Raw genomic sequence first — 25,935 nt, 5'->3', positions numbered from 1 at the left:
TGGGGTGGCCCTGGGATGCGGCATTATAATGTACGTCTTGCAGGACGGGCGTACGGGTCGCTAGGCGAATTATTGGCTTCCACACTATTTTTAAACCGTCCACCTCCAGCCCGTCACACAACAATATATAACTCCTAATCTATAATACAATCTACAGCTGAACTATAATACATGTAATATAATTTGCGCACGACGCGTGTTCAATATCGTATACAATATAAGGACGAGCGCCGTGACCGATATTCGTTCGCACGCGCAGTACAAACACACGGCATGATGATGATAGTGATAATAATAATATTATGTATTATTTAATAATACCGTATCTTGTGCACACTGTTAATTACCATGCATACCAAGTTGATCGGAAATGGTTATATGCTCGGGTCCGGATGGCGGCGGTCGATGAGTTCCGGAATCCGGAAAACTGACCGTTCCGATTGACACGATTCAAACGAGTATATAATATTAGGTGACCACGACTGCGGATACGCATTTCGTCCATCTGGTTCTTCCGCACTTTTCGTGCATAGTCGGCGGGCGAGAGACGACGTCACCGGCGAATCCCAATAACTAAAGCAAATAATTAAATCAAATTAAAATCTCCGCGTCCACCCGCGGCCAGCTGAAAATACCGTCTTCCCGATTTTATCGAACGGCTACCGTTGTTTCATTTCCATTTCGCGATTTCCCATTTTCGGTTTAAAATCAAAATAAATAAAAACCGACGTGCGGGCAAAAAATATATATACATACACATTGCATAATTAATTTCGCAATTCGTTTACCGGAAAAGTGGTGTTCACTCCGGGTCGTCTCCCCTCCGAAAAGGGTTAACGAATAGTATAATAATTAATAAAATATACAAACAATCGATTTTCTCGGCTGCAGAAGTCTGTGCGCGCTCTCCGGGGGTTTTTTTTTGGCGGGCGGCACAGACGGAGCCGCTGGTGGCTGCACCGAAACCGAAAAAGGTCGTATTATATATATATATATATATATATATATTATAAAAATATCATACGCTGTCGGGTTTGATTAAAATCCAAATGCAACTGTTTGGCCGGAACGAAATCCGGCAGCGGCGGCGGGAAGTATGGACAGCGGCGCGTTATTGTTCGCGAAAAAATACTTGGAGTGCATTTCGTTTGCGATTTTCCTTTCATCTTTTGTTGTTCGCGCGCGGGCGAGTATTGTGCAAAGCCCATCCGTTTTAATTGTTGGCCGTTTACCAGATGACGGTGCGTGAAATTGATTCCAAATTCTCACACCGCACGTCAGGCGAGCGAACGAACACACACATACACATTACACACCCACATAAACGAACAAACAATCGTCGGACAACGCGAATAAATCGTTTGGTTTTTTTTTTCTTTTTTTCATTATTATTATTTAGCATATATTCGCACTCACACACACACACACCTAACCCGTAGACTACCTGTTCCCATATTATATGTATATATATATCCCACATAATATGTATGTGCGTACGTATGCCAAAATCCAACGGATCGTATCGTATCGTTTAAAACGGTTTTTATTTTATTTCCCGTTCGATACAACCCGCGCGTCTCCTTTCGACACAAAGCGTTTTTACGGAAAACTCGAACGTTCTGCGCGTACCCGTACGGGACATTACGAGTTACGATGGCACCGGTGGCGGCGGACCGACGGCGAGCGAGTACAAAAGATTTTCCTGAAAAAAAAAAATAATAATAAAAAACACTTCGCCCGTACTATAATCGGTATTCCGTCGCGATTCCGGTCCAGCACTTACTGGGGTATAATGATATACCCACGGCCCATGCTGCGCATATTATATACGCCAAGATTAATATAATATACCTGTTATTCTATATTATTATATATTAAATCTAGGATATAATATTATAAGGTCAGTTTAGGTAAGGTTAGGCGTGGTTTAATCGATTAGTGCTTTCAGTTGCTATTCGGAAAGCATCCGAATGATATTAGTGAAATCGCAAATCGTCATTTTATCATATTATAATAATATTAAAAGTGCATCATCGCTGCGTATCGCGTGATTTCCCTTTAAATTGTATTGTTTAGTACGAATTTCCAAAACTGTTGTCAGGACTTAATATTATAATGTAAGACACAATATATTCATTAGCAATTCAAAGGTTTAGTAAGTTGTCCTTCTACATATTATATATGGCGGTATAATGACAAATTACAATATTGTTGTAAACGGTTAAAATATTACATTAGATCGTAAAGGTTTTATGATATATTATACAGAGTGATCACCAACCATGATCATTTTTATTCAATTATTTCCAATTATTATCAAAATATGATTTCTGGAATTTTCATATACTATTGGACTATGTTTTCAAATTATTGAGTTTTCTTATACTAGATACCTACTAAAAGAATGCCATGTGCAGGAGATACAAAATTCTATATTTCAAATGATAATCCCATTTTTTAATATAAAATATTAAGTGGATAATTTTTAAAATGAGGATGATTTACCTAGTTCAAAATTTGAACAATACCTTATTATTATATTAAGGACAATAGTCGTTAAAAATGGTTTCACAAAAATATAAAATAGAGATGCGAAATTGGATCTAGTATTTATTATACTTGGTTAATTTTTACAAAATTATAAAATATGTTGTTAGATTAATATTAATTAACAACATTTTAAAATAACCATAGGCCCCAAATATTTCAAACTCATTATCATAGACCTATTATTAGTTCATAAAGTTAAATAACTAAAAAATATTCGTTTGTATTTTAATTTTGATTCGTTGACATTATCTGAAAATTATCTACTGAATAATTATCAATGGAAATGCAGAGTTCTCAATTTGAAAAATAAATGTTTTAATATCCACAAGACATTCCAAACAAGTGCAAAGAAATCTCAAGAATTAAAAACACCTATGGGTCTTAAATAAAACATAATATTGTAATATTATATATCAAGAATTTGAAAAAAATGGTTTTTAAAAATATTTAATAATTCAAGAATTTGATTAAATTAAAGGAAACAATTTAGGTCAGTATACTTGGTGCATCACTCTGTATATTATGTTAACTGTAATATTTTATGTTATATGTCATTCTATATAATTCCTATTATGTTCATTTATGTACTGTTTCATTAGTTAATAAATAGAATTACGATTGGCTCTTAGTAAACGTATAGAATTTATAGAAACCATTATTTATTACCTAAACTAATAACTACATATTATTGTAATAATGTTATATGATTGATAATCAGTATATTTCATGTGACTTAATTTACCACAAATTTATAATTCTTAATTTGACATAGTATTGACTGTTTATAAAAAATAATAGGTGCATCTAATTTTAAATTTATTTGTTTTTAATTTGTATGTATTTTACATGTAATACTTTAAAAATAAATTGACGATGTACCTACATAGTTTCCGAATTTAGTCAAAGAATAGAATACATCTTGTCAAAGTCAATATTTATATTTTGTATTTTAATATAAGATATTTAATAAAATAGTTGGACAGTAGGTATATATTGTTTTTAAATAAATACTTTTATTATCTTAGTTTCAACCGTTCAAACTCAATTAATTTATAACTGATATTAAGACCTACCATTTTGGAACAACTATTAAATTATGTATATCGTAAAGAAAATCGGAATTTCATACATTAACGAAAGCCTAACATAAAAATATAAGCCATAACGTTTTTATTCGTTTATATAAAAACCAATGGACTAACTAAATAGATTTGTTCACGTGTGGCATAAATTTTCTGCAATTTAAAGTATCGATATAATATGTATGTGTATTGGTGGACATTGCGCTTGTCTAGACGGTTTGTTTCATTTATTCCGGTTGGCCAAAATCTCATTTACGCACAGCAAAGTTAACATGGCCGCAAGTTATAGAAGCGAAGAATTGTTTTTCCGGACATACACTGCTGTACAGCTCTGGAAGTTTATCAGGCAGAGGTATCTTAGAGGCGCTTTTAAACTTAGTTTCAGTATGTTATTCCGGAGTTGTATTTTGGTCTGATAAAACGAGATTTCGTGGTTAATTGTATTAAAACAATATAATAAGTCATTGTCATTTAATTCAATGACTACCGAATGTCTCCAAGCATGCACCGGAAATATTCTACAGGGAAAGCGTATCAAAAGTCTGCAGTAAACAATTTAACAGATTAAAGTGAATCGGGTGCCGCCTTGCATGGCAAATAGCTATTTCTTAGTGGACGATGGCGCTTAATGGACTATATTGAAACGAGATGATGACTTATCCATTTTATAGAATTCAAAATCAATTTTAACCCTTTCACGAACTCGTCTATTCTTCGTTATAAACCGTGTATCTGTATAAGTAAGTTTTTTTTTACCGTTAACAAAATTATTGCATGTATCGAACGATACGAAAACAGCTGTAAGTTATGATATTTTTTCATAAATACTTCATATATTATAATCCGTACGGTGCGGGGAAACATTTGTTTGTCTCATTTAATACAATATCATACAATTAACGATGATTAACTTGTAAGTGTATTATAATAATGTACAAGACTTATCGCGTGGTAAATACGCTCGTGAAGGAGTAAAAATCGTTTCAACTAACTACTAATCTCATCGTGCAGGTGTGACGATGAAGAAGAAGAAAAAATATACCCATAACGGCGGCTTTGATCATCGGATAAAATAACAATTATAATTATTATTATGTTATCACCGTGGCCATTTGCTATAGGTCTTGCGTGTTACCAGCATAATGCGTATTACCCATAACAATATTGTTAATATGCCTGAAACTACGCACAATATTATAATTTTCGTTTTGAGTTATATAAATTATTGTATTATATTATGACAGTTTGAGGTTTCCATACCGGTGGCGGCGGAGCATATCTAATAAACACGTAGGCGACTAGCGAGTACAACAACAGCTGATATCCAGCAACATTATAAATTTATAACCTTTCGAACGTATATTAAGCTGACCCTCGAAATGCTATGCACATCACACGTAGAGCATTATAATAGTACGCGGTATATACCTATTTGCGATTTCGTTCTGCCGCTCCGTTTTAACTCGGATTTATCGTTCGCAGTATATTATTATTATTATTATTATTATTATTATTATTATTATTATTATTACGATATTGTTTGAATATTATTAATCCCGCAAGCCCGTTCGTCGTGGGTCAACGAGTCTATATATGCGTGAGTGTTGGCCGAGACTGTCTGTGTGCACCGACGAGACCCCGGTGTAACGGCTTTTGTAGAAAGTGGCGGTCTTCTGCGCGGTGACTGCGTCTATATACATACAAACGCTCGTATATTATACCGTATATGATATTATACACGCGGAGGCTATCGTGTGAGGTCGAATTATTCACATACCAGTAAATACTAGCTCGCAAGTAGTTTTGGTGCTACGAATCGGAAACCTTTGATATGGCGGATATATTATTGGACGCCTCGCAGTCTATTTGCATGCACATATAACATGTAATGTGTGTGTTTGTGTGTAATACACATATTATTTGCATACCACGAGGTGGTAGTGCTAGTCAGTCTGTTGCGGCCGAATGAAGCGCTGCAGTGCATTTTCCAACATAGGATACGATCGTTACGTCATCGATCGCGTTTTCGAGTGCGTACAACTGCAGAGCAGCGTGCACGAAAATAAAGCGCGAACGTTTAAATGTGGTTGGGGGGGGGGGGGGTGTGGGGACATATACGAACAGTACCTATCGTATTATTTATTTTATTTTTATTTTTTCGATTGAAAAAGTACGTCATGACAATATTATCCACTGCAACTTTGGAAATTAATACCATTACTGCGTGTCACTGCAGGCGCGGGTATTAACTACTGAACTACTATAAAGTGTTCTTACTGCAGTGCTATTGTTCAACTAAGGTTTAAATACTGCAATAATGTTGAATACTTCAACAAAAACGAAACAACAAAATACTTAAAATATTTTTTTTTATCAAGTGTTAGTAGGTAAAAGTTTGAATGGACAGCAGCTGTGTATAATATTATTGTTGAACTTGATTCATTATGACGTTTATTTGCATTTATACATTTAATACATCGAAGCTTGGCGTGGTTTTGATATGTGGAGATACAGTAAAATACTTAAAAATATGAATGCACGAAGGCAGATCACTTTTTTTGCTGGATTTTTGTTACTAGGGAAATTGTTAAGAGAATAAGATTCTTTTGAAATAATAACTTTTAATTTTGAAAACTTTCATTGATGGGCATTTAATAAATATCAAGTTTCTTTTTATAAAATCCAAATTACGTTAATTTATAAATATTTATAATTAAATAATAAATATAATACAATTATTATTGCTGAAGCATATCACATATACATATACTTTTTATTGTTTTAAACCATATTAATGGCTACTCATATATAAAAAAATAAAAAATAAAGTTAATAATTTAATTTTAAGGTTACATAAAACAGTTAATTTAAAAAAAAATTAGGATAACTATTAACTTTAAGCTTCTTAAAATGTTTTCTATCAACTTAACTTAATACGATTAATAATTATCATTAAGTTGCCGAGACTTGTCGATAATAATATGTATCATGTTATCCACATAAAAATAATATATACCCAGAAAGTCGTATAGATACTTAATAAAGTATATGTTCCTATTCTATTGGTCGAATCGCACGATACATAATATTCCAATTACATCGATTCCACTTGGTGATTAGCATTTATTGAAATAGATTTTTTTTTATCAATATAAAATTATGACGTACCTACCTATGTACAAATTTCGCACATTGATTTTGCACTTATAAACACATTGCACGAATCGCAGTAAACGATAATAAACCATAATAAGACAGAAAGGACGCAGTTAATTCTTCTGCTTATATTATTATTTGCCGACAGTAATAAAATATAATGGTGCCGGTCGGTATACGAATTTGTTTCGTATATACCTATATACAACCCATCGGATTTAATGACACTTCATTTTGACGGGTCTCCTTACACAAATAATAATAGGGAGTTAAAGATTGGATACCACTAGACATTTTGTCGAAGCCGCGTTCAACAATGTATTTTAATGAGCACTTGTGTGCACCGTATACGTTTTATTAACCGTAGACGCGTATCTTTCGGTTTGTCGGTTAAATTATGTCTTCGAAAAGTCACCGTACACACATAGCTCGACTTAATGTTTATACGCTGCGCGTTGCGAGTGCAGGAAATTCACGGGCTGAAAATAAGAGTATACGCCCCGTGAAACTCCATAATACCTAGGTTAATGGCCCCTGCAAGAAACGCGCCCACAAGACACGACTTACATTCGTCCAAAACAAAACACTAATTTTTAATTAGAAAAATACATGGGCATACAAATGACTGTCGGCAAAACGTAGAATAGTGCGCATCGTTTTGTTTTATTAATATTGTATTATAAGCTATTAAACGGTAATTTTCTTTAGGGTTTTCGCGCCATAGGTAGGTATAGGTGCACATAGCTATTTTGCGGGCAAAGTCATCCATTTTTATAAACTTACTGTCGGTTAGGTTAGGAAAAGGAAACGGAGTACATTTAATAATTTATGTAACAATTCTCGGAAAGTAAAATAATTAAAAATTATAGGAAATGTTTTCTGTTTAATAAATCTCCCGATTATTAGATGGTTATTTACTTATTACAATATTTATGTTTCGTGAAAAAAAAACACGAGTTACCATCGTACTACCTGCTGAAACTTATTAAAATTGAAATAGGGTACAAACTAAACAAATAAATACATTTCAAAAATACACGACTTAATCAAATTTGATGGCGTTTTATTAGAACACAAAGCTCAAGTTATCATATTAATATTATGATATTATGTTTAAATTATTATTGATAAGTAAACTAACTTTCGGTATAAAACATTGAATGTAGTTTGTTGGGGATGGACAAATTTTATATCGATTGAATATTATGTTACCTAGTTGGAAATAATGAATGGTTTTGTCATGGTTTTTTATGGTAACACGGGAAAATTCCATTACCTAAAAAAAAGTTAGTGGGGACACCAAATGCATATTTTATTTATGACGGAAAGCTACAATTTTATTAATACATTTCTGTTATCTAAATATAAGTTTTTAATACTGAAAATAATAGCGTGGGTTTTTTGTATGAAGTATTAACTTTGTTACATTCTATACTTGTCTTTTATTTATTTATTTATTTATTTGTTCTGAACCCAATGGTAAATGATTTATTATTTACTAATATTGAAATATACCGTTATATTGTGACCTGAAATATTAATTTAGTATTTGATTGAAAATATTACGAAAAAAAAATACGTTCGCAAAAATGTCGTCGTCGTCGTCACGTAGTAAATTATACAGTAGTTTTTACATTAAAATGCACTGCGTTCCTGTACAGTATTTTATTATTATATCTATAAATAAAAATTGCCGCCGAGGGAGATGGCTATTTCGTGATACCGTCACACAAGACTGAGACGGTTTTTGATTAATTTCCTCTGGACTTGTATATATATATATATATATGTGTATATTGTGTAGAGTTATATAATATATTATATAAAGTATATATGTATATTGTATATATCATATATAGTATATATTATGTATACTTCGTATAGTATATATGTATGTATAATGTATATACTACGTATATAACGGCGTTTCGATTACTCGAGTGTAAAGCAATATTCAGCCGGGGCCTTTCAACTCGCCAAAGGCCGTTTAGCGAAAATGTCCACTTACCTAAAGTGGGCACGGTCAAAAGTGTTTCTAAAAGCGTCCCTCAGCATTATAGTGCCGCCGCTCCGTTTTCGAAGGACCGTCAATTAAATCGCTTTGGACAGCTGCTGCCACGGAACGAGGCGACGCGACGACCAGCGCCGATTCCCTACAAACTCATTACGCCAAATCAAACTCGACTTCGCAAAGTCGTTTCCCGGCACTGCGGTGGTGCAAGGCCGCCGTACTTTATTGCTCCGCTATACCGTCCAATCGGAACCGTTCGTCCTGAGTTTTCAATCGTTATTGTACTTACGTACTCTCTTCGTCCTCTCTTCTTTTCACGCGATGGCGTTTCCTGCGGTACCAAGGAGACGCTAGTCAGCCTGCCGCAAAACAAGTGCACAGCGCTCCAGTCGGGAAAACGAATAGAATTAGGTGAACGCATGTGCAGATGTATAATATATGCCAAGAAAGGAGCTTCCCAAGAGGAAAAAATGCATACATCTGCAAAAAAATCTACCGATTGTTCGGTATTCCGGGCGACGAGCGACGTATATTATAATTCCATTTGGAAAAATCGGGCGAAACACTCCGCCGACACCCTCCTCACCCCTCCCCAATTCGATGACAGCGTTGTAAGCTCTATATATATACATCGTACCGTGTATTATATTATTATTATCATCATTATGTGCTCGTGCACAGCGTGTGGTATACGTTATGAAAATCTTCATTACTCCGGGGCGGTGGCCAGTCTAGGCGTTTTATGATTATTTTTTTTCTTCTTCGTTCGGAATCGGCCGACCGAAGGGGTCGACTGACCGCCAAAGGAAAACCGCCGGGAGGGTCGTGGGGCGGTGTCGCCAGTATTGTTTCTTGCTGCGGGGGATTGTTCGGCGACGTTTAGATTGCTGCAGCGGTGTAATATGTATACACCGACCGGGCAACGTCTTTAATTACACGGTATTCCGCGAGAAGGGCTTTGGTCGCCTTTAATAAACATGTTATTCCGCCCGGGACGCGTGGGCCGTTGAACAAAAGGGGTGCTAGTTTCCCCTAAAACCCAACCCGCCATCTCCCCTCTCCCCACCCCCCCACAACTACGACATGCGACGTCCTGTGCCGCAGGACACAGTATTTTTGCACGGAAGAACCATAATAATAATAATAATAATATATATTAACCGCTGCGGGCACGACGGTAACGCACCCGATGAGACGTCACTGTTACGACCTACCCACGAGACGGACATATATTCGCATTTTTCTTCGGCTCCTCGGCCCGAACGAGCGTATCGCACCGCATTTCATGAATTCTATTGAATTTAATCTGTTGTTGTACCGGACGAGAGCCTGGTCCGAACAGTAATAACACGCATGATGGTTAGGAAAAGTTTCAGCGTTAAATGTTTAAAGTTTCATTATTTCGCTGCTTTGAAACACGCCGCGTGCATATATACATTTCCGCTAACATTCTACGATTATAAATTATAATATAGTAAAAGTTTCTCGTGAATTCATGTAAACTATTTATACCCTTTTAACGTAGCTAACATAATTAAACTGAAATCGAATAGGGCCAGTCATACTAAAATACCTTATTTATTTATATCATTGCATATTTGTTGTGGTTCATTTCAAGTCTGAAAAATATATGGAATTACATACATATTATTGTCATTCTTATAAGTTATAATATACAACATTACCTCATCGATTATAAATACTGACGATGAATGATGATTATAATATTATTATAAAATGTATTCTACGTAATAAATACAGTACACGGTTATTGATGTTATTCATTTGAATTGCGGCTTGCTCTTACCTACTATTTTTGTTGCAAACTATTTTAAACGTCAGTATAATTATTTTTTATTATTCAACGGTCATTGTATGTATATTACATTGCTATTCATACATGATTACATTGTATCGTTAAAAATAAAAACGTGTCAACAGAAGTTAAATACGGACAAAACCAATTAAAATTCATAGATAATAATATGTATAAAAAAACAGTTAAAAATGTTATTCCATACCGGAAACGAGTTTGTAATCTGTAAGTTACTGTTTTCACACCTCCCCTATTATTATTGTTATTAGAGTGATAAAAAATAAATAAATAAAATACTAAAACACGTACACAATAATTATATTATTTTTAAACTATATTAACACAGTTCATTGTATAGAAAACAAAGAAAAACATATTTAAAAAATAATAACACATCCGCAAATAAAGATTGTGTAATCCGATATAGGTAGTAGGTACCCGTCAACTGTAATTGTTAAAATGATAAAAAAAAACTTCTAAATTAATTTCTTTTTTAAAATAAGAGAAAAGGAATTATAATTAAAACTATAGATAGCTTGCGAACCACAATAATATAATACATTATTTTGAAAGCTATAACAAAAACTGATAAAAAAGCATATTCATGGTTATATTTTACAAAATCTTTGATGATAGTATTATTATTGTAACACAAACATAATATATTGAAAAAAACAATAATTTTATTAAATTTAAATAATTTGAAACGAACATTTATTAAGAACGTATGAAGTGTAAACTGTTTAAAGTTAAATATATAATCAATACACAAATAAATTGATAATGATATATATATATCGTTATCTACGTACGTAGGTACATAATTAAAGTATTTACTGAGTCAATAATAATATATACACACATAATATATTGTTATATTCTGTGTATACACCAAGAACAAATAGTTTATATTCTGCTATTGACAGGGTGTTTAAGTAGTGTCCTATTATTTTTAGAGGGACTGCGTAGGTTCGGAATGATGGACTACTCAGAGGCCACTCTTAAAAGTGATAGGTCTAAAGTTTAGACTCTAAACTATAGACAGTTATAACTATTTAACTACTTCTTCGAAATTACATAATTATATTTATGTTGAAATGTTTTGGAAATTATACTCTGCTGAGGAAAATGAAGTTTAAAATGCATGCTATCATTGAAGAAAGTAAACTACTCACAACATGAATACAATAGAAGATATATTTATTTTTTCAAAAATGTTGTTTTGTAATGAATTCAATAAATTAGCTAAAAATAATAATTTATAATAAAAACTTATCGATAAAATAAGTTTTTACCTTTAAAAGATTACCTTATATTATAAACAAATATGATCCAAATAATAAAATACCATAATCAATAAATTATTATCGTTTATAGATAAAAACAAAACTTTAAATTGTGGCGTGGTGTCTGGTGTCACTGATGTTCTCTGAATGCCAGCACCGGACAGTAGAGCTCTGCACGGTCCGTTTTCTTATAGACCGCACCGGACTGATCTTTTTTAACAGAGACCACGACTGGACCGGACCGATAAAATAAAAATGAACCGGTTAGGACCGGTTTAGACTAGACCGTGCAGAGCTCTACCGGACAGTGCCACTAGTTATCGGATGGGTGACCACCCGTGTTCTTAGTGGCAAAACCTTACAGCATACACGTAGTTTTGTGAACCACCCGTATCAACTGTCCCAAACGTTTCAACCGCACCAACCGTGCAAACCGTACCAACTGTACAAACCATAACCCCCACAAAATAGCTAATTAACTTATTTTAGAAAATATAAGACCTGTCAAAAAAAAAAAACAAAAAAAACGAATAATTATTCTGAGATGCCAAAAACTTATCATTTGGTTCTAGACTGATTTAATATTATGTAGTACTGTATAGTCGTTTTGCCGTACTTTGAAACCGGAAGATAGATGAAGCATCGACGTGACAAAATTGTGTTGACTGTTGATAATTTATAGAATTAAAACAACACAATTAATGAAATATAAACTTCGTTAAGAAATATCTGTTGTTGCCATTAAACAAAATATTCAAATTACGTTTCAGGCCACCAGATTTATTCTACATCAACTTTTCATCTTGGTGACCCTACGTGAAACTTTTATTCACCTAAATATTCAGAATAATAATATTTTTTTAACAAGTGTTTTTATTATTGCAATTCGTTACGTTTCTTTTATTCGTTTCCCGTACTATTTTTGCGCTCTTGCACGATTCACTCTTATCTTGTAAAGGGTAGTTTGCTTATTGTTCATTCGACTTCAGAAGTTATAAAACCGTAAATACATAACTTAAATAAGTCTCCTATTTATTTTAAATACAATCTAAAGTTTTAAAACTAATTGTATTGTATTATTATACACAATTATTAAAAATATGATATTATTCCAGTATGTATTATATTATGCATTAATCCATCGTGGCCATAATCAGCTTAATATATTTATAAATTTGCCCGAATTAAGACATTTTAATCGTCAATTTTTCAATAGTTCATAACATGAAATATTATTTTAAAAGAAAAAAAAAGATCATTCAAAAATCATATGTTATAGTCGTATGATATTATTTTATATTGTATTACCAAAGTATATAGTCTAATATATTATTATCAACAGATAATGATAAGTATTATACGCAATACTGTATGGTATTTTTAGAAAATAAACCTATTTAATTTTTATTTATTTATTATTAATTAACATGCATTCGTCAGTGATCCAACAACAATTACTTCTAATATAATAATTATTTACTATGTATAGTGCATACAATAATTACCTAAAATAATATAATATGTTATCATTTCTAAGAATTGTATAATATTATTATTGTAGTTTTTTAATTAATATGCCCGGATAATGTATCAATGCTTAGTAGCAATTTAAAAATCTAAAAATAAAGATAATATTGTTAATTGATTAACAAATAATATGTTTATGATTTATTTTATCATCAAAAAATAATAGCAATATAATAAATAATAACAATATTCAGTAACGATTTTAGATTTTAAAACTAAGCAGAAATAAAAATGTATTTAATATAATTATTTAAAAGTTTGTTGGATATTATAGAGTCATTGAGCTGTCGACGAGATAAGTCAATGTAATAGAAATATGAAACAATTTTCTGGTTAGATTGTTAAAAAGGTTATTTGCTTTAGAGAATAGTTTAAAAAGAGATTTCGGAATCGTAGAAATGACCCGTTCTCCTAATGCGAGACAAATAATCCACATCCAGAGGCACGGCCAAGAAACAATTGTTTCAGTGCCAGCTAACGATTTTGTTATGAGTACAGTTTAATGACAAAAATGTTAATTTTGGCTCGAAATCGATACTTACAATATATAGTTTTAATTAACATTTTCTACTGAATACATAGTTGCTGCGAGGGAAAACGCAAAACGACAAACTATATATAAGCTCAGAAATTCGGTTCTAGCGGCGTTAACGATCGAAACAAATAATAATATATTATTCCGTATAATATCAGAATCAATTCCGATAGCATTTATGATAATAATTTGTACCAATATAAATGCGACGACTACGTAGGGATACGTGGCCTTTCTATGTGTGAGGCGTTCAACTCACTCCGTCATATTGAATTAGCGTTGAGCTGTGAGAGAATGAATGTGGTATTCCGAAACCCTGCACTGGTGTAAGATCTAATAACGATCTGCGTCTGACATATCATGTTTGACAAATTTATATAATATATTATATTATGGAGTGCGTACGTACAGACAGTTCAATTTGAAAGCACCTATTGCCGTTTATATTTACATTTATCCTCCATAATAATACCTACCTATATTTTCTGTTTTCCCGTCGTGTACCACTGCATCACTCGCAACGTTCACACATGCACACAATTAGTATAAAATCAAATAATATCGTGTTCGCCCGTCATATACATTGGTAAGTGCACACAGACAAATGCAGTGTAAATACTCAAATATCAAATACACACACACACACAATAACAAACAAATGCCTTAAACACGATATATTTTGAATATAGCGAACGCATTAAACTGGTAAGCGCCACAACGGTCCTACACTAAATGTCTTAGGACCGACACTCCATCAATGGGTCAATACCAACGTTTGTTGGCATTCAATATTATACATTATATTATAATATCGTACTTGTGGTCGACTATAAGTATTTTTCTAAAGAAATTCGTATTATAGTAATTTGTTTATTAATAGTTTAACAATCTGTAGTCTCAGCTTATACGCGTCATGGACATTACAATTGTATTTACACGCTAATTTAAAATTAGCAACTGTTATTCTAATAATAGACTATTTATTGTAAAGTCTATCGACATGATATATGACACTATTATGTAATGCGATAACTGATATGATTATAACTGTAATATAAGATGTTATCAATCGAATAAAATCAACCACTCGCTATAAATATTTCAATACGACTCAATGGACGGAGTATACCTATGGACCCTGCGAACTTTTCCTTTTACATAAATATATGTATAATACTATGAAGAAACACACACGAATAATGCGTCACGCTGAATGTTATTAAGTTCAAGTTGTCCTGAAATCGTTATATTTATGGCTTTGCCCATATTATAATATAATTTTTTTTTTCTATGTAGTCACGAAGTCGTAGTTTGATCATCATGATTCCGTTACATTAAAAAACATTCGATTTTCTAACGCATATTTTTCCGTGCTCGTGAGTCACTCGCATTGCACTGCGTAATATTATTTATGTATTATTAATTTTTGTGGGTTTGGTGTCATCCAAGTGTTGGCTTTTACCCACACCCACTGAAACGTGGCTAATCGCATTTGCTGATATCACATAAATATATATTTACCATGACGTGCTTGCGATACCCGTATGTTACAAAATCGTCGATGTGCGTTGCAATTTTATGTATTTGAAATTCAAGAGTTATAACCGAACTTCAGTTGTTTTGAAATATTTATAATAAAAAGGAATTTTAGAAAAAAACATATAATATTGGCCATAATTTCCGTTTTTATTTATTCTATAACACAGTCTGTATAATCAAGTTCAATAAATTATAGGCGAAGGGGTTGATAATGCACTGGCATGTATACTAAGGGGGAAGGGGTTGGGGGTTCAATCTACCCAAAAATTAACAGTTGTGTAATTTATTTATATATCAATCATCTGTGAAACTCCCTGAAAACTATTATGAACCCCCCCCCCCCTCCTGAATTTTTTTTTGTGTACGTGCCTGTGAAATGTGAATGAATTTTTTTACATTGAACGGATCGGCAACAAAAGCCACCCATGCGCAGATGACATTTCTTTACAGTCTTGAAATTTAATTGCCACTATTTTAGACAAATATTCGTACAAATTATAACCCTATAACAATATTTGTACGCACTACATTAAACATCATATTTTTTTATTAAAATTGATTTCTATAATTTAACCAAAATCTAACATTCTAAAATGTGTTGTGAAATTTAAATTTAAAATAAAATAGTGTCACTATATTTGAACATAATTATTTCTAACGCTAACCCTGCCCAATGTGATGTGAAATTTAAATTTAAAATAAAATACTGCCACTATATTTGAACGTAATTATTTCCAACGCTAATCCTACCCGTGCAATTCGTTTAAATGGTTACTATTTTATAAAACGTCTGTGTTTGTTAGTCTAGATTTTTTACGTTCATCTAAATTGTCTTTGATATTACGAATGGCCGACGAATTTATTTAACTGGTATTCAAATAACTCGTCAAAAGCGGCTTTTTAAGATTATTACCTGCAACTTTTTCAAACGTTTTTGGAATTCAAATACCACGACCGTCGTTAATTTTTTCACTAAGCTCTTTATTGCACCGGCGACTTACGTAGGAATATACAAAACACAAATACACCTGTTTGATGATAATAACAGGAAGTAATAATCAGGTGTCCTGGGAGGGAACTAAGGGAGCTCCCCTAAAGACGTCCTAAATAATTTCCAACTATAATATTATAATATAGTAGTGGCTCTGAGCCCCAAATTCTCCGAGGAACGCCCCAAAATTAAAGTCGGCGCACCCTATAATGATAATAATAATAATAATAATAATACGCATATTGCTTGTTATACCACACGAACATTGTCAGGTATATACTGCAATGTCGGGCCAAATATCGTATTTCAATTTATTTACAGCGGGAAGCGGTGTTTATTTGTTACTATTTCAGTTATTCGTACCGTAAATAATCACACGTCATGACATGTGGGAACGACAATGTTTCGTGTGGCTACGCGGCACAAAAAAATAAAACTGCCCTCCGAAACGACGTGTCGAAATGGAGAGCGGTCGCGTTATCTTTGCACCACACGGGTTTACCTACACCTATATGGGTACGACAATCGTAAAACAATAGCGTTTAAAGTAGCCGGCTGTCTATAGATTTATTATTTGCACGATCAAGGTAGTTTCATAATATATTATATCTTGTTTTATTAAAAATACGGGCAGAAGCCCAAAGTTATTATAATAATACAATGAAAGAAACTTTTTAGCACATTTACACAATAGTTCAAATAAACTAGGTAATACATTGTTAGCAACATTTGATTGAAAATACTTTAGGTAATACAATATTTAGATATAATAACAGGTAAAATAAATATAAAAAAACAGTATAATAAATCTACAGAGTTGTTCACCAACTATGCTCGCATCTCCCATTTTTTTCATTTAATAAATACCTAACTTATTCAGACTCTTTTGAGATTTATCAAATTTTAAAATTTAAATTCTACTTAAAAACCATATTCTATAATTTTTGGGATTTTTTACACTACTGTATGTCTGGTGGCAATACAAACTTCTGTTTTTAAATGACTTACTTTTGAAAATTTTGAGCGAGCATACTCTGCGAATCGCCTTGTATGTACTATAAAATGTGCAATATACAAGTGGCGCGATCGTTTTACTTACTTTTTTTTTGTTTTGTGTGCTTCCATCGAATACCATCATACATTATAATTTATAATATAATATATTAACTGCATATTACCTTACCACATCCGCTCCGCTCCCGACACTCGTATAGTCGATCACCGGAAAACTCTTCCCCTATAGGGTAGTCTAGCGGGTAGTCTAGCGCCTCCAACATTACCTCGGGGAAATACCACTGATCAACATCACGCTCGAGGTCGGAGGTTTTCAACCCCTGAGCACGTTTTTGGATTAATATATCTACGAATAATATTTCGTTCTATTATAGGGGTTTTAGCACTGTATCTACTATTATACCTACGTGTCTTACCACCCACATGTACCCCGCAGCAAAGTGGTTTTGGCAAAACAGCACTGCAGTTATTATACATTTTGGCGGACACGATATAAGAGCCTTTGAAAATATTATTTAATAGTTTCGACGGGTTGAATAAAAGAAACCAAAACGATATAGCTTGGCCAGCAGAGACCGGACGATTTCCATATTGTTTGTACCAGAATATAATATGTATACAACTGCTGCAGTTTACGCCCGTAATTCCGTCTATGTGTGGCGTGACATCCTGCAGGACGAATAAAAAGCAGCGCACGTAAGAAACCCTCATAACCTATTATTATTATTATTACTTGGCGGTGAGCGGTCATATATTATGGTCACTATCGTACAATGTCACCAATCGTCGTATTATATTATTATAAGGCGAAACGAGGCAATTTGAAAACGATAAATAATTGTGACGGCTACTGATCGACTTTTGGTCGGGTGGAGTCTTCCAGTCGGAAACAGAATATTATCGTGTTCGATCCCGTAAAAGTGGATCTGGAGGTGATCACGAAACGTCAATGCAATTATTATACGTTGTCGAGGACTCGAAAAAAGCGCCTTTGAAAATCTATATCATCGATGGGGGTAGAAAAAACAAACGAAAACGCGACAAAATGAAATAGCTTGACTGACAATTTCTATTGTTTTTTTCTAAAATATATATTATACGTATTATACAACTACAACTGCTGCAGTTAACGTCCGTCATCCGTCTCTTCGGCACGTCAAACACCCTCGTCGAACCGAACATACAAATCGTTATTATTATCATTGTTGGAAACTGAGTGGTTGCCGTCGTGTAATGCGTAGGCATAAGAAGCGCACGCCGAGGTGGTTCGAAAACGTTTAATTTCAACCATTATAGGTACCGATCGATTTTCTGATCCGTGCAGTCTTCCAGTCGGAAACAGAATATTATTATGACCTCGCGACAATTATAATATAATGACGTCGTCTGCTATCGCCGTTAACATTTGGGGGGGGGGGGGGGGGAATTCTGAACCACCGGTGTCTAGGAATTATTGCGAGTTTCTGTTCCCGCGACGACGCGACACTCTCTATGTTTTGTACTGCGTCCTAATGGCAATATTTTTTTTTCAATAAAGTCGTCCGGCCGATTTCAAAGTCTGAGCACGTCATTTTCTTACATCAAAGCCCTGGCAGTGGTGGCGATAAATCGTCAAATTAATTATATTTGAAATATCCAAGACGCGTATTCTACACGCACGGCGCACACAATACGAATCGATTAAAAATGTTCATAAAACGAGGTAAAAATGCATGCTCTAATTTCTTACAGTTTTATTATTCCTTTGTCGGCGTGCGATTAAAATATTATATTATAACTATATTTTACCATCGTATTATTATTATTTCTATCATCGTCATCACCACCACTACGATGATCGTCATCATCGCGTCAGACTAGTTTAGCCGTTCACTTTTTCCGTAGTATATTATTATAGCTGTACCTATAATTTAACGGTCTATAAATTATGAACACATACCGTTATGACCGATTCAGACATTCAGCTTGTCTTCTATCTTAATCCTCGTTATATTTTCGAAATAATTCCTAAGAATTTTGTCCGTGCAATTGTCAAAATCAATGATACACATAGTGAATATGACTAGGTAACATTAAGACGTATTTTTTACCACCTCAATAATATAACGCACTCGCATGACGTCTACTGCGTGGATTTATCTAAAGCTGCTATATTTCTCGTGTTGGATGTTTGTACAGTTCGTTCCGTAAAAAACGTCCACAATTTGGAGGTGTCCTTTGGGGAAGGGTTCACCGCGCGTATATACTTGGTATAGAGAACTATGCAGGAGCCAATATTGTCTTCGCCTTAAACCATAATCATACGACGTAGGTACTGTTATAATGAAGTATTCGGGATTCCAAGAAATAAATTTCTGAACATCGCACGTGGAGACATCGAAATCTCTAGGGTTTGACATAAATCAGCGGAACGAAAACCGTAGTTTCTTCTTTTCGGACCACCGTCACCACAACGAACAACCACTACCGTGGATACCACACTCTACCACATTGTACCGGATGCCAATGAATGCAATATACGTGCAACTCACTTACCGTATCTGTATATACCATGTACTATACATATATATATAAACATTTTCCATTGTCATCGAATTGGTTTCGATACGACGCGCGTGATCCCGCATATTATCCGTATACACATCGCCCGTGTCGTGTATACTAAAAAGAGCCTTATTGCGAACGTTCGGGTTGAATTGTAAATAATATGTCAATTCTCGGATCCCGCAGCGAAGACCTAACACGAATTTACCGTTCGGTGAGGCGCGGTCGGGTCCCGTAAGTAGATTGTTCGGTTATTCGGTTACCGCTACCTCATACATATTATAATCTAAACACGCACACACACACACACACCCATATATATATGTATGTTTATCAATATATTTGTGCGTAAGTATATATTATTGTGTTTGTTTGAAAATCGCGAACGAAAATATTCCACCGCTAAACAAACTTATCCGCTTTTAATGTGACATTTTGTCGTAGACGTATAATATATTATGCTAAAACTGTTCGGTACCTATTCCAAAACAATAGTGACTCAAATCCCCTGCGCCCGTGATTCGTTGTTAAACGCGGACGAAATTTCATTAGATTTGAATTTTGCCAGTCAATACTATATTACTAATAAATACCTAATAATATATTATTAATGTGTTTCTTATTTGATTCTTATTAATTTATAACGAAAAACATCCCCTACCTCGGAGTTCTTAATAAATCTCGTGTATACCCAGAGCACTGCCCGTTGGACTGGCTTCACTCGTCATCGAATTAATATTATATCGTTTGATTATTACTTTTACGTGGTATTTCCGTAAAGCCATTTCTCGTGTTTTATTGAACACCACCGGATTTTAAATATTTATTGGGCACTCCATGTTCGGAATTGTGGTTGAATGTGAGTGGATATCCGAACATAGGATGCCGGAACATCGTATACAATATAAAATTAACACCCCAAAGAAAAGTTCATTCGTTATAATAAATTATAATTACGAATGTCACAACTACACAAATTGTACAAAGTTACAACGCACTCATAATCATACGTGCGTGCGTGGGGCGTAAACTTTGTCATTTGGTTTGCTGGATGAACATAATACGGGCGCAGGGTTCTAACTGCAGAATAAACACAAAAACTGGTTTCAAATATTGATTTATATACTAAAATGCTTTCCATAGGGGTCGTAACTACAACTACTGTGTTATCTATAGTACATCTAGTAACATCATAGGACAATAAATTTTTTTGGGAGCTATCAAATACGATCGTATAATTATTTTTCAAGTGTATCGTGAGTTGTACGTGTCAACATAAACCCGTAGCACCTACACTATATAGTACATAAACGATGCATATAATGTATAGTTGACTAGTACATAAACGATGTACTAACAAGGGTCTATATATATATATATATATATATACTAAGTACTGTCCATTATAAAATTATATATAAATACTGTGAGTGGTAAGCAGATCAATTATACAATACGAGCAGGTCTTAAAGAACCATCTTAAAAAACAGGCAATGATAAAATAATAATATAATATACATAATATGATCAAAAATATCGATCACGGTGAGATGGAGTTGACATTAGAGTTACATCCGCAAATACCGTTTCTTTACAAATTATAAAGGAAAAATAATTGAAATCTATAGCCGATTAATATTGTCTGTGTAAAATGTAAATCAACGAGGACTAGGTGCATTTATTGCGAAAACTCGCTGTATTGAACCAGTGGAAGATTTTCAACATTTTTCTGTTGTGTGGGGAGGGGGGGGGGGAGGAGATAAGTCTCAAAAAATAATATGTATTTCAAAGTTAATATTTTTATTTTTATTAGTAACAAGTGCTGACTACTGTATTTAGTTAAAATATAAATACATAACGGTGTTTGGGGGGAGTACGCCTAGACACCCCCAACCGTAAATTCGTCACTGTTATGAAACATAGTGCACCCACCGCGGCCTATCGAATATAACTGCTGGTGTATATTATATAATAATTAAGGTGAGGTATTATACAGGTGCCTAGTATATTGGTGTTTTTGCGACCGTCGTATTTTTCTTACCCTTCAACGTTGACGGTTATTCGACGTCGTCGCCGTGGCGTAGACCCATCAATATTGCAATATATACGTGTACACATGTATGCAATATATTATAATAGTGTTCCTGTAATGAAGGTCGGGCTGACGTAATAAATAAATAATGACAACGGGCGCGGAAAACGGAGGGGCTGCTGCAGGATTCCCCTGCGCAATTTGGGCTGTAGGAAAAAAAAATTACGTGTCGTGACGCTTTACGGTCGTTTTGTTGCGTTTAAATTTAGTGCGAACGAAATCGACAAAGTTACTCTCCGGCCTATTTGTCATGCAATGCACTCGTTCGAAGTCCTTTATTTTTCACTTTTTTTTTTTTTTTTTTTTCACGGTGACATTTCGTGGACAGCACCATTTGTTTTTCGTCTCCCCCTCCCCGGCCGCAGCCGCCACGGGCCGCACCACGCGTGCTAACTCGTGACCCGAAGAGAGGGCAACACGGACCAGAAGCTCGGAGGGTAAATTATGCGTCCAGGAAAAGTTCCCAGTAACCGGCAAAAACGTACTTAAATTTGAAAACCTTGGGAAAAAAATAGTTTACATTATTTTACGTCCTCCAAAGTAGTTTATGATGACTCTCCCCTGAACTCTCTCGCGTTGTTCTTAAAACTTCCTCGCATTTGCCGCCGCTCGTAGCTATATGCCGTGCGTCCGTATAATACCTAACGATATTATCAATTTCATCCCATATTCCCATTTCGAACAAACGAAATAATTTATGAACGTTTTAAACTTAAGAACTCCGCGGTTCGGCTAAAAGTAATATCAATTTGGAAAAGTGTAATGTATTGATCGGTAATCCTTCGGGTGAAAAAAAAATAAAGAGAAAAACTTGTGGGCCGAACCGACGTTATAAATTTTAATTTGCCCCGCCGACCACCGACAGAGTGTATATAGTTCGATTATCGTTTTCGTATGCATAATATCATTATTAAATGCTCGACAGTAAAACGCATCAATAATAAGTTTATATTCGATATATTGTAATATCATGTGTAAAAAACGGGGAAAAAAAAGTATTCGGAATTCAGTAACAACGTCGCATTACTGAAGAGCTCCTCCACAAACAATATAATTCTATGAATTTAACAGTCATAATGATAGCATTAACATCATATTAATCCGCACCACACATAACGACTACCGCGGTACATAAGCAAATATCTCGCGGTTATCGATATTTTATTTCTGCGTGGTCGGACGTCGGTCGGTACACATATTATATACCTAATACAATATTTTGTGGATATAGATATATAAGCTGTGGCCAGCGTTTTGGTGCCGTTGAATGCAATGTGTACCGTACTCAGAGTAAACACGGACAAATACAAATAACAAACTTTAAACGTATTATGTTATACTCCATTTATAAAATGTATTTTTTATGAATGAATATTATTCGCTAACTTTTTTTGAATTTATTTTTAAACTCTGTGGCGGCGTCTGACTGTTACAATATTATTATGTACTTATATTATTGTAAACAGCGTGCGCCAACGCGTTTTCCCCGTTTTCCTATGGGAAAATGAGAAAACTCTGTGACGCACTCCGTATATATGTGTGTATATATATGTGATATGTATGTATATATGTATGTGAATATGTTTATGTGTGTGCATATGTTTATTATGTACATTTAATATATTTCGTAACCGCGCGTGCGTGTAACGTCGTATAATATACGTTGGTCGAAAAACCCTATTTAATATGTGCGGGCTGTAATGTTCCGTGTGCGCGCGCATCGCAATATTTTTGAAGTTCTATGCAAGTATATTTTACAAATTAACATCATGCATCGTATGAAATTTTTGTTTGAGGTGATCTTGAGCCGTCGTTGCCTTAGTTTCGATTTGTATCCGTTACGGGTTTTAAACGATTCGATGACCTGCAGGTGGACGCCATGAAATCCACATTTTCACACACATAACTACTACTATTAGATATGATGGGGTAATCTGTGGCAGATCTAGCCATCTGTCTGGACTCACATGGTGCACTCATAAGTTCTAATAAGTCATATTATATAGATAAAAATTAAATACCCGTAATTTAAAAAATAAAGATAAATCTTAAACGAACGCCGGAAAAAAAACTAAGACTAAACTAAAAATACACGAAACTAGACATACAATATTATCAAAATATTATTAAATTATTTATAGTGGACAATTTAAAACATTGGTACTTACCATAAGTTTTAGGTAGGTACTATACCAAAAATAACAATTAGGGATTATCATTATCGCAAGCAATAATATGAATAATAATATCTAATTGATTAATGCCTGTTTGCATAATTAATGTATTTGTCACATAAGACATTTTAAACTATGTCTTATGTGACACAAATTGACCGCATACGGACATAAATAATATACCAATAATTCATTTTATATTTTGAAAAAAAAAACCACTAGTTTTGACTTTTTAAACTCGCTTTTTTAAGGGTTAGAAGTTCAAATATTAAACACCTGTGTTAAAAAAATGAACAGAAATGTGATACAAGTTTCATCATACAGAGTTCTTACTTAAACTCAAAAATCCAAAATAAATTTAAGTATAATCAAATGTCGATTATACGCTTATGAATCATCACAAAATCTACTAGATAGGATCTTAGAAAAAGTATTTAAGATTGGGGTTCTCAGGTATATTTCGCCTCAAACGCCCATCCCCGGAGGTACTAATATCGATGTAAAACCCACGGCACGACCGTCGTCGTGTTGCAAAACGTTACCGTAGTCAGTTTTTTTCGCGTAATATATCTCGTGATGGTTCCGGGGTTGGACGGGGGGGGGGGGGGCATAAAAATTACGTAGCTGCCAAAAGTGTAAAGTACTGCAGTGCCCACACTGCCACTCCACGCTCCTGCGGACCACTGGGTTTCCATTATATTCGCATATCGTATTGCGAGCACGCTGGCGGTTTATACAGCTGCAACGGGCGGTCTACATGCGTTGCGTATTTGGCTGGTCGCCAAAAAAACGCGTTTGCCACGCCGAGGAGTATCGTCTTTGAACGGGGCGCAAAAAGGAAAATGAAGACAACATTTTGGAGTGAGTGAAAGAGATAAAAATACGGAACGATGCGGAGTGATAACGGTATATAATATATATTATATACTCGTATAACGAGAGACGGACGCACACGCATTCATTTATACAATATACAAAATATATAGTATATATTATACAATATGTGTACACTTAGACTCACGCACACACGTGCGCAATGCGAAACTACATGACTGCGAAGTCGTTAGACCTTTATGTTTATAGTGAGACACCAGCCGACCCTTAACACCGACCCAATTCCCTCCTCGATACCGGTCACCGCTGGTGCATCGGTCCTCCCAAAGCTAATTTTCCAAAAATATAAAAATAAAAAACAGTTAATAACCAAGGACGTAAACACGACCGTTCCCAGTGACGTTATTATTTTAATGAAAAATCTAATAGGCGGAATATCATAAACCTTACAAAAAAAAAAAACGACGACGACGAATACGCCACCGTATATTTTTATACATAGGGTGATTCAAGACTATTTTCTCTTCAAGTGTGCACACTTTGTTTTTGGAATTTTTTAATTACCTTTATACATAAATACAAGATTTCAATTATCCTACATTTAGTGTTTCCAGGGGTAACATTGTACCTAGCTGCTGAGTTATAAAATCTTATTTATTAGCTTGTTTTAATTCAAGTATAAGATAGACATACATTTTAGCGTAGAACTTATTATATTTAGATAATTATATCAACAATATAATGAAAATATTTTAATATTAAATACTACCATTTTCAAAGTATC

At 34.1% G+C, this 25,935-nt stretch overlaps 1 protein-coding gene across 1 annotated transcript in view; it reads left to right on the top strand.

Annotated features, from left to right (window-relative positions):
* The window catches only part of LOC132934541 (uncharacterized), a 424,794-nt gene that overhangs the window by 278,907 nt on the left and 119,952 nt on the right, over positions 1 to 25,935 (top strand). The window lies entirely within an intron of this gene.

This window comes from Metopolophium dirhodum, chromosome 1 (assembly GCF_019925205.1).
Source record: "Metopolophium dirhodum isolate CAU chromosome 1, ASM1992520v1, whole genome shotgun sequence".
Lineage (NCBI taxonomy): Eukaryota > Metazoa > Arthropoda > Insecta > Hemiptera > Aphididae > Metopolophium > Metopolophium dirhodum.
This window is presented reverse-complemented; position numbering and strand designations above follow the sequence as displayed.